Source organism: Uranotaenia lowii, chromosome 3 (genome assembly GCF_029784155.1).
Source record: "Uranotaenia lowii strain MFRU-FL chromosome 3, ASM2978415v1, whole genome shotgun sequence".
Taxonomy (NCBI): Eukaryota; Metazoa; Arthropoda; class Insecta; order Diptera; family Culicidae; genus Uranotaenia; species Uranotaenia lowii.
Genome location: NC_073693.1, coordinates 335,340,584 through 335,346,583, shown reverse-complemented (window position 1 = coordinate 335,346,583; position 6,000 = coordinate 335,340,584). Strand labels below are relative to the sequence as shown.

Here is a 6,000-nt window from a genome sequence, read left to right as displayed (position 1 = left end):
AAAAATGACAAAAATGACAAAAATGACAAAAATGACAAAAATGACAAAAATGACAAAAATGACAAAAATGACAAAAATGACAAAAATGACAAAAATGACAAAAATGACAAAAATGACAAAAATGACAAAAATGACAAAAATGACAAAAATGACAAAAATGACAAAAATGACAAAAATGACAAAAATGACAAAAATGACAAAAATGACAAAAATGACAAAAATGACAAAAATGACAAAAATGACAAAAATGACAAAAATGACAAAAATGACAAAAATGACAAAAATGACAAAAATGACAAAAATGACAAAAATGACAAAAATGACAAAAATGACAAAAATGACAAAAATGACAAAAATGACAAAAATGACAAAAATGACAAAAATGACAAAAATGGCAAAAATCACAAAAATGACAAAAATCACAAAAATGACAAAAATTACAAAAATTACAAAAATTACAAAAATTACAAAAATTACAAAAATTACAAAAATTACAAAAATTACAAAAATTACAAAAAATGACAAAAATTACAAAAATCAACAGCCTTATTACAGTATTTTAGATGAATACATTTTTCAATGTTACGTTTCAAGGCTTAGGAACCAAGTTATTAAGATTTTTTCCGTATGTTGATATAATTGGAATTTCACTTTTTATTATCTTGAAAACTTTTTTTGCATTTTTTTTTAAATATTCCTTTTTTTGTTTTTGCAGAAATGTTTATCTAACAGCCATAGTTACATTTAAAAGTAATCCAAGTTCATTCCACTACATTCTCCTTTGACACGAAATTTATCTCCATTCTCATTATTCTTTTCTTCCTCTCTCCTGTTTTTATTTCCAGATCATTGTCCATTGGAAGATTGAAAGTGGCTGCTGCTACCTTTCGCTTGGCTGGAGAGTAACCGGCAAATTTGGGACCATTTTTTTCCCCGGTCTCACCAGTGACATAAATTGCTGTCCGGCAGAAGAAACCATTTTCGGTTCCTCGGCGCCATTTTCGGGAAGCTACCGAAATAAAAATAACAACAAGCACAGTGGAAACGTAAACACAGCCAGAAGGTGCAAACTACGTCCATTTGCTGTGAAGAGCTTTGGTTGAGTTTTCTTTCGGAAAATTTGTGGCCGGAAAAAAATCTTTACCCATTAGTCACAATCAGTGCGAGATCCGCTTTTGGTATACAGTTTCGAATACAGCTGAGGAGAAAAAAAAAGTTACAAAAACGAAAAGAAAAAATTACGGTTCAAGGAAAAATCGAGTGTTTTAAAACGGTTTTGGCCTCCTCACAAGTCCGAAAGGGCTGCAAGAAAAGTGATTTGTGAAGAAAAGTGGTGCTTTCTCAAAACGACGACGACGACGACGACGACGACGTTGAAAGCAGAAGAAACGTCGAGTGATTTATTTTATTTGTGTTCATATTTTTTCGCTGGATCTTCCGGCTATTAGTGTGAGGACGATCGAAAGAGTTTTTTTGGGAGTTCGGGTCCAAGGAACCACTCAGTGGGCTTTGAAATACCGCCGGACTAATGAGTCTGAAAAAGGGTAAATGGAAAAGGTAAACGACTTAGGCTTAGACTAACCATGGTTTTCGTTCTTGGATGAAGTGGTACCATGTTTATAGGAAAATTTAAAAGTTTACATTTCCAGTTTTTATGATAAAGAATCATTTGAATACAGAAAAAAATTCAATTGAATTCAAATATGAACTGTTAAAATGGAAAAAAAAACAAACTTTAACCAATAACGTAAATTTTTCGATTTGAAAAATTTAGAAAAATTTTTTAAACAAATTGTAAAATTCCTATTAGTCTACATATCAATTTGAGAATGCTTAAAAAGCGTGCACTACTCGAATTTTAGAGAAACAGTTTTTGAAATAAAGCTGAGTTCTTTTAGAAATGGGACACTTTTTTTTGCTGATAGTTAATTTACAAGTAATCGAACATACAAAATGTTCACCATATTTTGTTTCCAGTGAAAATTACTAACCGACCTAATTTTTTTTTTTAAAAAGATTAAATTCACGCGTTTTTGATATATTTACGATGCAAGAAAAAAATAACAAAAATATTTTGCACAGTTTCCTTCAAAAACCATCATTATTAAATTGATAGCTGACAAAACTGTAGATTATTCAAATAATTACTGTGTGTGAGTGGTGGAAAAGTATGCAAAAACTGTTAAAAATGTCCACAAAAGCCAAATTAAGCATTGAAGTGAAGCACTTAGTCGGCAACTACGGTTAAGGACTATCAGGCAAATCAAGTCTTAAGCCAGAATTTTTAAATTTTGAATAAACATAAAACTAAATATAGATTAAACCTGGCCTCAAACAACAAGTTTTTGGTAGTTCCAATTCTCGTAGGCTTTACGGTCGATACCGAGACTATGAGACAGATGATTAATGATGGACGATTAAACTAATAAAAATCCGTCGATCAAAAAAATTCCAGCGTTTGCTCCTGTGAAAAAAACCAAAAAATTTCAAAACGGAAATTTTGGTTTTCGCTGTTTTTAAAAGCTTGTATTTATCCTTCGCAACCTACGATCTTAACTAACCGAATATACTACTTCGCTATTGTAAAATTTTGCCAATAGGCATTCCATTGAAAACGGTTTTTCCACAAAGTGGCCTTAAAATAATCTAGTTTTGTCAATTTCGAAACATCTGTAACCACTTAATGACCCTCAATTTATTTTAAAAGAGAAGTTTTGGACCTAAAAGTACAAAAAATTGAAGGAGGATTACAGGGTGATGACTGAAAAAAATAGTGCGCCGGCCAATGGGAGATAAAAAGTATAAAATAAAGTAAACTTTTAAATAAAGTAAACTTTTCCCTATAAAAAACTATAATTTTTTTTTGTTTTCATTTTTATGCTTTTATCATCATTTATTTCCTTCATAGAAAGGATTTCTATCAAACAAATGGTTTTGAGATACACGCATTTGAAACTGTCCCATTTCTAGAAAAACAAAGCTTAAAAACCGTGGAAATTTCGAGATAATCTCAAAAAGCAAAAAGCTCAGAAAAACAATTGTGAGCTCGAAACATTTTCTCTCGAGATTTTTTATGGATTCAGAATTTTTAGTCTTTTGACGTTGAATTTATATTCTTTTTTTTTTTTGTTTATTTTTCAAACAAATCCGAATTAAATCACTCATTTTACAAGAATTTTTATTTAATTCGAAGCATGTTTTAGATTAGCATCGCTTCAAAAAATTTAAATTTTACAAAACTCACAATCATATCCGGCATTTCTGAAGGACATTAACTTTAAAATTGTTCATTTTTCTATTACATACTAGCTGATCCCGTACGAACTTCGTTTCGCCTTCTACTTTAAAGCTGATGATTTTGTATTTGGTTGGTAATTGGGACGCATTTTTACCAAAAAAATTGCTTAAAATACTAAACAGAATTTGTAAGCGACCTACTTGCTTGTCTACCAAACGGAAATTTAAAATAATAAATTGTCTAGATCTCATGCATGATACAACAATTATTGCAAAAACATTAAATAGTAAATGTGGACGACCCCTTTTTCTGTAGTCTAATAGAAAGTTTGTTATCAGGAATCGATTCCGCGTCCTGCAAAACTCTCGTTTTTTAATTTTTGCTTCGATATGATGTCTAACAACGTAATTATTGCAAAAAATTCGAAAATATTAAGACGAACCCTTTTACTGATTCCTTGTCAAAATTTGACATGTGAAATCAAGACAATGGGGCTTATTCTGAGTGTCACGTGACGTGATGTGCAAAATCGTCACATCGTTGTGCCGACTCCAGAAACCATTCTAGGCTAGAAATTTCAGCTCAAATGTCCTGTGATCGATTTTTGGAGCTTATTCATACTAACGTTTCTTCTCTGAAACATTTCCTGGAGTCAGGATAAAAAAGTGAAATTTTATGAGTCACGTCACTCGACTTGCAGATTAGCCCCCAATACAGCGAAAACAGTGAACAAATAATATGGACGACCATTTTTGCCGACCCCTGACTCGAGATCTGAAACAATTGAGCGTCCCTCAAAACTTCTATGTGAAATTTTTTTAATCCAATCATCTCACAATTACTGTACGACCTTTCATGGAAATAATATGTCATCATAGATCGCATGCATGAAAGATTGCTTAGTTATACAGTTAGATTAAATATTAAGCATTACACAATTCTACTGAGATTCAAAACAACTTTATTGATTAACAAAATGTTATCGTATATAATGAACTATACAAACCATAAACGATAAAATATAACTTAGTTTAGCTACAACATGAGGTTTATACAACTCCAATCTAAATTGGATGCTTATATAATCTACAATGAACACTACATTACGATTTCTGGTTATCTGGGTAGTACTGGCATCAACATCAGTTCTAATCCAGTTCCGATACCTTATTTTCATCCGGATCCTGATCCTAATGACACATTATAACTGTGCCAGATTGTATTCTTGATCTGACGTACAATTTGATTTTTATCTTAATTTTTATTCTACTCCTGATCAAGTTTTGTATCTTCAATCTGTTATTGGTTTGAATCTCGATCCAAATCCTTATTATTTTATTATGATTTTAATTCTGACCCTAATTCTACTTCTTGATCAAATTCTGATTTTGTTCTGATCATGATCATGGATCCGATTCAGATCCAAATTCTACTTCTTTTTTTTCACAAATCTTTTTATTCGAGGTCTCATGTGAAGGCTTAATAGCCTTCTACCCAACATCAACTATGGACTTCGGCAGTATCGATGAGAACTAAAATTTTAAGCTGAGAAGAATGCTATTCATTCGATAAACAAAGCTAAATAAGCTTTGAAGAGCCTGTTTTATGGAACTTTTGGTTATTTGGGTAATCCTGATCGTTATCTTGATCCTAATTCAAATCTCAATCCTGATAATCTTGTTCATAACTATAAATTTTCTATTAATCCAGATTTTTATCCTGATCCTAATTCTTATCCTAATCCTAATCCAGATGCTAATCCTGATCCTAACCTTGATCCGTATCCTGATCATAATCCTGTTAAGAATCCTGATCTAAGTTCTGTTACTTACCCAATCTCAACCCTGATCCTTATCCTTATCCTTAATCTGAATCAATCCTAGTCACATCCTGACCCTTGTCCTGAAGCATATTCAGATCCTCATCCTAATCCAAATCCTGATCGAAATTCTAATTCAAAACCAGATCTTTATCGTGAAACTGATCCTGATCCTAGTCCTATACCTTATCCTAATCCTTATCCTTATCCTGATCAAAATCCTGATCGTAATCACGTTCCTAATCCTGATGCCAATCCTGATCCTTATCCTGATCCGTATCCTTATCTTTATCCCGATCCTAATCCTGATATTAATCTCGATCCTAATCTTGATCCTAATCCTGATCCTTATCCTGATCCTAATCCTGATCCTAATCCTGATCCTAATCCTGATCCTAATCCTGATCTTAATCCTGATCCTAATCCTGATCCAAATTCTGATCCTAATCCTGATCCTAATCCTGATCCTAATCCTGATCCTAATCCTGATCCTAATCCTGATCCTAATCCTGAACCTAATCCTGATCCTTATCCTGATCCTAATCCTGAACCTAATCCTGATCCTAATCCTGATCTTAATCCTGATCCTAATCCTAAACCTAATCCTGATCCTAATCCTGATCCTAATCCTGATCCTAATCCTGATCCTAATCCTGATCCTCATTCTGATCCTAATCCTTATTCTTATTTTGATCCTAATCCTGATATTCATCTCGATCCTAATCCTGATCCTTATTCTGATCCTAATCCTGATCTTAATCCTGATCCTAATCCTGATTTCAATCCTGATCCTAATCCTTATTCTTATCTTGATAGAAATCCTGATCCAAATCCTGATCCTTATCCTGATCCTAATCCTGAAAGTAATATTGATCAAAATACTGACCTCAATGCTGATCAAAAACATGATCCTGATCCTGAACCTAATCCTGATCCCAATTCT

At 32.5% G+C, this 6,000-nt stretch overlaps 1 protein-coding gene across 2 annotated transcripts in view; it reads left to right on the top strand.

The window, feature by feature from the left end:
- Nucleotides 1-913: 913 nt before the first annotated feature.
- Nucleotides 914-6,000, top strand: part of LOC129751430 (uncharacterized) — a 462,239-nt gene continuing 457,152 nt past the window's right edge. For both annotated transcript variants that reach the window (XM_055746924.1, XM_055746923.1), the window contains exon 1: nt 914-1,557. The gene's annotated coding sequence lies outside the window, so the exon portion shown is untranslated. The remainder of the gene's footprint in view (nt 1,558-6,000) is intronic.